Here is a 9,366-nt window from a genome sequence, read left to right as displayed (position 1 = left end):
TAACTATAGGTTTAAGAAGGTCAGTGAACCCCAAGCAAAATATATGCAAAGGAAACCTAGGCACATTATAATTGAAATGCTAAAATGTAAAAATAAAAAGCGATTTTTAAAGCAATCTGAGAAAAGGAATATTACATACAGGGAAATGACAATAGACAATTGATGGCTAATCTCTTATTAGATACCATGTAGGTCAGAAGACAATTGAAAAATACTTTAAAGTGCCAAAATAAAATAATCAATCCACATTTCTATATCCAAGAAAACATTCTTTAATTATGAAGGCAGGTGGACACTTCAGCACATATACTAAAATCGGAATGATACAGAGATTAATATGACCCTGAGCAAGGATGACATGCAAATTGTGAAGTGTTCCATATTTTAAAAATAATAGGAATGAAGGCAAAAATAAAGGCAATTCAAATAAAAAATACTAAGAAAAGTCTTTGTCAGCAGACTGCCACTATAAGATATGCTAAGAAAAGTTCTTCAACAATGACACTGAATGGAAAATCAGATCTACAGGAAGGAATGAAGAGAACTGGAAATGTTAATCATGTGTGTAAATATAAAAGAGTAAATCTTTTTTCTTCTCTTAAATTAAAAAAATGGACTATTTAATGTAAAAATAATAAACTATTGTGAAGTTAGAAATGTTGTAAGTAGAACTCTAAGCAACAAAAAACTAATGAGAAGAATGGAGAGATGACTATAAATTGAATATAATGTTAAAAGTTTTCTATGTTTTATTTATGTGAAGTGATACAATATTAACTTTTAGTAGATTATGATAAAGTAAGTACACAGAAAAGTCTAAGAAGGAAATTGGGTGAAATACTAAAAATAATATTAGATTGAAACCAAAGAAAGAAGGAAGAAGAAAAGAAGAACAAAAATAAGATAAGACAAATTTAGAAACAAAGAGCGGTATGGTGCATTAAAATCCACCCATATCATAATTATATAGTGGAAATGGAACAAATATGGATAAAAATGGATGAAAACAGTAAGATTTAACTATATTTAAAAAGATAAACAATAAAAGCCTGAGAGATTGAAAGTAAATGTATAGAAAATATATTATGTGTAGAGTAAGTATAAAAAAAAGTTGTGTAGCTATTTCAATTGACTCAAATAGATTTTTAAGGCACAGATACAGCCAGACATAAGGAAAGTCATTTCATAATGAGAAGGGAGCAGTTTACTAGGAAGACATAACCACTACAAATGTGTGTAGACCAAATCATAAACCTTAAAATATAGGAAAGTATAATTGGCAGAAAACAAGGGAAAAAATAGACAAATACACAATAATACTGGGATATTTTAATGACCATTTCTCAGTAATTGACAATAAATTTTACAAAAAAATTATTGAGAATATACATTTGAACAAAACTAGCAACAACTTGACCTAGCAGACAGTTATAGAATGCTAGATTTAACAACTACAGAATCCACATTCTTTTCAAGTGAACATGTATATTCACAGAGATGGACCAGAGAATGAGCTAAAATACTTCAACACATTTTTTTTGGTATTATAACTTTTTTTTTGTATCATTAATGTAGAATTACATGAGCAACATTATGGTTACTAGACTCCCCCCATTTTCAAGTCCCAACCACATACCCCATGACAGTCACTGTCCATCAGTGTAGTAACATGCTATAGAATCATTGTCTTCTCTGTGCTATACTGCCTTCCCCGTGCGACCCCTTACATTATGTGTGCTAATCATAATGCCCCTTTATCACCCTTATCCCTCCCTTCCCACCCACCCTCCCCAGTCCCTTTCCCTTTGGTAACTGTTAGTCCATTCTTGGGTTCTGTGAGTCTGCTGCTGTTTTGTTCCTTCAGTTTTTCCTTTGTTCTTATACTCCACAGATGCCTGGCTTATTTCACTGAGTATAATACCCTCTAGCTCCATCCATGTTGTTGTAAAATTTATTTTCTTCTTACGGCTGAATAGTATTCCATTGTGTATACATACCACATCTTCTTTATCCAGTCATCCCCTGATGGACACTTAGGTTGCTTCCATTTCTTGGCTATTGTAAACAGTGTTGTGATAAACATAGGGGTGCATATGTCTTTTTGAAACTGGGCTGCTGCATTCTTAGGGTAAATTCCTAGGAGTGGAATTGCTGGGTCAAATGGTATTTGTATTTTTAGTTTTCTGAGGAGCCTTCATGCTGCTTTCCACAATGGTTGAACTAACTTATATTCCCACCAGCAGTGTAGGAGGGTTCCCCTTTCTCCACATCCTCGCCAGCATTTGTTGTTGTTTGTCTTTTGGATGGTGGCCATCCTAACTGGTGTGAGGTGATATCTCATTGTGGTTTTAATTTGCATTTCTCTAATGATTAGTGATGTGAAGCATCTTTTCATGTGCCTGTTGGCCATCTGAATTTCTTCTTTGGAGAAGTGTCTGTTCAGATCCTCTTCACATTTTTTAATTGGATTATTTGCTTTTTGATTGTTGAGGTGTATGAGCTCTTTATGTATTTTGGATGTGAACCCCTTATTGGATATGACATTTATGAATATATTCTCCCATACTGTAGGATGCCTTTTGGTTCTTTTGATGGTGTCCTTTGCTGTAAAGAAGCTTTTTAGTTTGATATAGTCCCACTTGTTCATTTTTGCATTTGTTTCCCTTGCCTGGGGAGATATGTTCATGAAGAAGTTGCTCACGTTTATGTCCAAGAGATTTTTGCCTATGCTGTCTTCTATGAGTTTTATGGTTTCATGACTTACATTCAGGTCTTTTATCCATTTCGAGTTTACTTTTGTATATGGGGTTAGACAATAATCCAGTTTCATTCTCTTGCATGTAGCTGTCCAGTTTTGCCAACACCAGTTGTTGAAGAGGCTGTCATTTCCCCATTGTATATCCATAGTTCCTTTATCATATATTAGTTGACCATATATGCTTGGGTTAATATCTGGACTCTCTATTCTGTTCCACTGGTCTATGGGTCTGTTCTTATGCCAGTACCAAATTGTCTTGATTACTGTGGCTTTGTAGTAGAGCTTGAAGTTAGGGAGATAATTCCTCCCAGGTTTATTCTTCCTTCTCAGGATTGCTTTGGCTATTCGGAGTCTTTCGTAGTTCCATATGAATTTTAGAACTCTTTGTTCTATTTCATTGAAGAATGCTGTTGGTATTTTGATAGGGATTGCAGTGAATCTGTAGATTGCTTTAGGCAGGATGGCCATTTTGACAATATTAATTCTTCCTATCGAAGAACATGGGATGAATTTCCATTTATTAGTGTCCTCTTTAATTTCTCTTAAGAGTGTCTTGTAGTTTTCAGGGTATAGGTCTTTCACTTTCTTGGTTAGGTTTATTCCTATGTATTTTATTCTTTTTGAAGCAATTGTGAATAGAATTGTTTTCCTGATTTCTCTGCTAGTTCATTGTTAGTGTATAGGAATGCTACAGATTTCTGTGTATTAATTTTGTATCTTGTAACTTTGCTGAATTCAGATATTAGTTCTAGTAGTTTTGGCATGGATTCTTTAGGGTTTTTTATGTACAATATCATGTCATCTGCAAATAGTGACAGTTTGGTTTCTCCCTTCCCAATCTGCATGCCTTTTATTTCTTTGTGTTGTCTGATTGCCGTGGCTAGGACCTCCAGTGCTATGTTGAATAGAAGTGGGGAGAGTGGGGATCCTTGTCTTGTTGCTGACATTACAGGAAAAGCTTTCAGCTTCTTGCTGTTAAGTATTTTGTTGGCTGTGGGTTTGTCATATATGGCCTTTATTATGTTGAGGTACTTGCCCTCTATACTCATTTTGTTGAGAGTTTTTACCATGAATGGATGTTGAATTTTGTCAAATGCTTTTTCAGCACCTGTGGAGATGGTCATGTGGTTTTTATCCTTTTTGTTGATGTGGTGGATAATGTTGATGGATTTTTTCAAATGTTGTACCATCCTTGTATCCCTGAGATGAATCCCACTTGATCATGGTGTATGATCCTCTTGATGTATTTTTGAATTTGGTTTGCTAATGTTTTGTTCAGTATTTTCTCATCTGTGTTCATCAGGGATATTGGTCTGTAGTTTTCCTTTTTTCTGGTGTCTTTGCCTGGTTTTGGTATTAGAGTGATGCTGGCTTCATAGAATGAGTTTGGAAGTATTCCCTCCTCTTCTATATTTTGGAAAACTTTAAGGAGAATGGGTATTATGTCTTCAAAAATGCTTCAACACATTTTAAAAGATTGAATTCTTATAAATGATGTCCTCTGGAATTAAATTAGAAATTAACAGCAGTAACATCTCTAGAAATGCTTCAAGAATTTGGACATTAAACAGAATTTCATAGGTAACCAATGGGCTATAGAAGAAGATGTTGTAAGGGAAATTAGAAATCAGTTATCTTAGTAATAATTATAATTTAACTTCTCAAAACTTATGTGACAATGCTTAGACTAAACTTTATGATTTCATATTAGAAAACATCGAAAAGTCTTAAAATAAATTAAGCTTTCACCTTAAGAAACTAAATCAGGAAGAGAGTATTCAATGCATAGTGTGTAGGAGGAAGAAAATAATAAAGATAAAAACAGAAATCAGTGAAATACAAAAGAGATGCATGATAGAGAAATGAACAGAGCCAAATGCAATTTCCTTGAAAATATTAATAAAATTGATAGATTAATAGACTCTTCTCAAGACTGTTGAAGGGGAAAAAAGAGAGAAATATGTATCATGTCAGAAAGAAAGGACATCAATATATATGTTGAAGAAGTTAGTGAGCAAATATTATGAGTAACATTATTTCATTAAAATCAACAGTTTAGTTGAAATACACAAATTCTTAAAAATTATACCAAAACTGGCTTAAGAGGAAATAGAAAATCAAAATAGAACTATATTTGTTAAATAAACATATGAATGTATTAAGTAATTAAATTCATAATAAGAATCTTTTCCACAAAGAAAATTCTAGGTTCAGATGATTTCAGTCGTAAAACTTACTAAATATTTATTAAAGAAACAAAACCAGTGTTATAGAAAATAGTGTAATAGTTTCAGAAATAGAGGCTAGAACACTTTCCAGTTCATTTTATGAGGCTGACATGACCCTGATATTAAAACCTGACAAAGAACATAGCCTTCTCTCCCTGAAAAAAACCTTAAGAAAATAAGTATAGAGGGAATCTCTTCAGTCTGCTGACATCATTTGTGTAGAACCTAGAGCTAAAACTATTGTTGGTGAAAAAAACTGAACATTTTCCCTCTAAGACTGGAGAGATGCAAGGATGCCTGTTTTCACCTCTTTGTTTAATATTGTTCTTGCAAAAAAGTCAAAACAAAGGAATTAGAGGAATAATAATTAGAAAAGAAAAAGCAGAACTGTTGTATTTGTACACTATGTGAAAGTATACATATATAATAGCCTACATATAAATCTTAAGGAATCTACAAAGCAACTACTAGCAATGATAACTGAAGTTACTAAGTCAAAGTTACAGGATACAGGGTCAATATGCAAATATCAATTATAGTTTTACATATTTGTGAAGAAAGTAAAATTTTAAAATGCAGTTTAAAAATAAGACAAAATGCATATGAAAAAGTATAAAAAGAGACGTGCAACCACTCTGCACCAAAAAGAAAACATGGCTGAGTGAACTCAAAGAAGACCAAATAAACGGAGAGATGTTCATGAATTGAAAGTCTCAGTAATGCTAAAATGTCAGTGCTCCCCAAATTGATCTGTAGATTCAATGTAATGAAGAATCCCTGTCTTGTAGAGGTAATTTAGTTGATTCTGAAGTACATATGAAATTAAACAAGGATAGTCAATATAATCCTGAAAAAGAAGAACGCATTTAGAGGACTTAACAATACATTACTTAAAGATTTATGATAAAGCTATAGTAATCAGAGTGTATTGTTCTTCTTTAACCTTAGATTATGACATTCTCAACCACACAAAAGGACTGAATAACCTAACGGTGTAATGCTCATGGGCACACCTCCCATTTTTAATAATTATCCTCTTAGGGCAACTATTGTTTTGTGTACACATTTTCTTTTTAACCTCACTTGATTGTTTCTTCTTAATTTATTAACACATCTAAAAATAGAAACTTCCCCTGGTCATGTATTTGGTTACTCTGAAGTACATCTCATAGAGGAAAGGAAGATTCAATTATTTATTTTTTCCCTTTACTGACTGGTTTTTCAAATAATGAGTTTTTAAAATGATTTCTAGCATACTCTGGAGATGACCTATTTTTGTTTAAGTATATCCCAGATGCCTGGATTTAACCATATTTAATGTCTTCAAATGCATTGCAGATACAATATTTGTTGAGGCTCAGTTGTTCTGTCTTTGGCAAGGAGGGCTTATTCAAGTGGGTTCCTAAGAACCTTTGATAGCTTTCCTGCTTTTGCCAGGATAATACTGTATATTTCAATCCCTAGACCTGGAATTAGCTATTTCTTAAAGAATCTCTTTTTCCTTTTTGTAGGAAATGGTATTGGGAGAGCAAACTCTGAGTACTAGGGGTGCCCTTTGCTACTGGGTTTGCAGTAGGCCTTTTCAGTGGAGAAAATGTGTGTGTGCTTACATGTAAATAAACATGCCACACTGCTTTATACCGATTTAAGTACATCATTGTTTTTTATCAATTCAAATCCAAGATACCAATTTTTTTTTTAACCTAACCTCAAATCCCATGTTGTCCAAACGTTTGTTGTTTACTTGTCTTTTCCCCTAATAGACTGTAAGGCCAGACTTTATGGCTTTTCTCCTGTGTGCCTAGTATGATTTTATGATTTGCTGTAAAATTTTGTTGACTGAGGGAACAGGCAATAATTACCAGGTAAGATTTCCCAAAGAGGTTTACACTTTATTAAAAATAGTAGTGGAAGTGGTTGTGTGTGTGTGTGTTAGTATTATTGGGTTGTTGGTAGAATCTGTTCAAAGGGTTAAATAGGCTCAAATAAAAGTAAATCAGGATATTTTAGATTGGGATAAAAATTTTTCTATAGATTGAAATATTTTGAAAGTTGACATCAGGAATTAATGGAGACATTGCCATTTTTATATACTTACTAGAAAGAATGTTTTGGGTAGAATGAACTTACCTAAATCACTTAATGGATAAAACCCCAATTAATTCATGCATTCTAGGTTCCCTTTATTGCCCTGTGCAGTGGATCCCATTACTCCGCAGATGTTTTCACCTGGTTATGCTGAGAACGCTGGGCTGATTAACTGAGAATTCAGTATATTGATGATTCCTTCAGCTGCTTGGAAATCTCTGTATGACCCACAGGGGTGAAGGGTGTTAGTTCTAGCAGAAGCCTTTCCCAATAATTTTCCATAGAAAATAAATATTTCTTGATCTTATTTAAGCTGCTGTGCAAATAGTGCTTCAAGACAAACCTCACTGATCTTCTTCCTACTGCATTTCCCCCACCCCCAAAATTCCCATGAAGAAATTCTGTAGTTGCCACCATTGGATGATTATGATTAAATAGGAAAATAAGATGTTAATGACCACAAAGGAGGAATACAGCGCTTCTTTGTTCCATGGTCTATGCTAAGTGCTTTCATGTGAAATAATACCAATAATACCAATGCTTGAGCAGACTTATTAGAATCCAGCATCATTTTAAGCACTTTCCATATATTTATACCTCACTCCATAACTATTACTATTTCCATTTTACAAATAAACTGAGAGACAAAGAGGTGAACTAAGTGGCCAAGCTCCGTTTCTATGGTCTTAACTACTTACTGTCTTAGATTGTCTCTCAGAATGTTATCTAATCTATTGGCCACTCTCAAGATACTTTTCTTTTGTTGTAGATACTATTATTCCCATTTTACATATAGTTAAACTGAGACTCAGAGACTGAATGACTTGGTTAAGCTCATGCAACTCATAAATTGGACCTAAGATCATCTGAGTCAAAAGCTTGTGTTGTCTCTTTTAGACAGATAATTATTTACATAAACTGGCTTACCAAAAATATATCATTTGTCTCTCTAGTTTGTATTTCATGTGTGACAGAATATTAAAATGTTATAAAGAGCTATAAAACATATAGTTCTGCATTAATTTGTATTTAGCAACTTGATTAATTAAAGAGATAAGTGGAAGCAAGAATTTGAATTCTTGGTAGTTGGTTTTCATGCTGGTTGATGTAACAAGTGTGGGACTATATCACTGTGCCTGCCTTTTTTTTCTCCTCAAGTAAACAAATTAATAAAAAAGTGTACTTTTTTGCCATATCTTTTTTTTTTTTTTTGCTGGCAAACTAGCTTAAAAATTCCATATATAAGAGAAATAGTAGTGAACAAGGTTTATTTTTACACCAAGAGAAAACAAAATTCCTCCTGGTGTAATGATTGCCCAGAGAAAAAATTCTACAATTGCCCCAATGGAAACATTTGCTCTTAGAAGTAAGCTCCAGTGGGAAAAAATTTAGAACCAGTTTGAGTTGTGTAACCACATTAGATAACAATGGAAGTCAAATATGAAGGGTTATTTATAGGCGTTAACACTTTGTGGCCCTGCCTCTGCCAAATGGATTTCCAATCAAGAGATTCAGGCTTCCAAGACATTCATGACAGGTTGACTGTTAGGTTGATCGTTATACAGATCATTTCTTGATATCTAGTCATGTGATTTATATACTCTATGAAATACAGTGTTGGATATTTATATTTAAAATCTGAAATCTTTGTTTCTTGGCTTTATTGTTTTTATCTTTTCAGACTTACAAAGTTTTCAGTGATAACTAATTAGAAGGGAAAGCTATAGAACCAACCTTCTCTTCTAGCTATCTTTCATAGCAAATCAAGCAGAGGTGTACTTAAAGACCTGTAAGTAGAGTGTTGTTGAATTTTAAGAAGGTGCTTGCTATTCCTTAAATGTCTATAATAAATACAATCAGTAAAATATTAAAGAATTTTAGAATTCTAACTAGAGTCATGCAATCTCTGAGTACAAAAGGATGAATCAAACCACAGGAAATAAGGGATGAAGCAGCAGAGAGCAGGGTGAGGAGAATCACAGATGACTGGAGACAGCTCCCTAACCTTCCCCTACCCCCACTTCTGCAGCCATTGGTCAGGGGAAGTAAAACTGACACTAGCTGTTTATCATGCTTTAAGACCAGAATGTACAATGGAAACCATTACTACCTCTCAGGATGTAAGGAATGTACAAGAAAGGATTAAATCAATTGAAGATGTTATCTCAATGGGAAGAAGAATTCTAATTAAATTGAAGTCTCAAAAAAAAAAAAAACTGCCTGTTTGGAAAGACTGATAGAGACATATATATCTGATGAGTCAACTTGGACTCTTCAAGGTCTTATCCAGGC

The 9,366-nt window shown here is 33.6% G+C and overlaps 1 pseudogene; it reads left to right on the top strand.

Annotated features, from left to right (window-relative positions):
* The first annotated feature begins 288 nt into the window (after positions 1 to 288).
* On the top strand, positions 289 to 387 carry LOC118968401 (U6 spliceosomal RNA; annotated as a pseudogene).
* Positions 388 to 9,366: the final 8,979 nt, after the last annotated feature.

The sequence above is a fragment of the Manis javanica genome, chromosome 8 (genome assembly GCF_040802235.1).
Source record: "Manis javanica isolate MJ-LG chromosome 8, MJ_LKY, whole genome shotgun sequence".
Classification (NCBI taxonomy): domain Eukaryota; kingdom Metazoa; phylum Chordata; class Mammalia; order Pholidota; family Manidae; genus Manis; species Manis javanica.
This window is presented reverse-complemented; position numbering and strand designations above follow the sequence as displayed.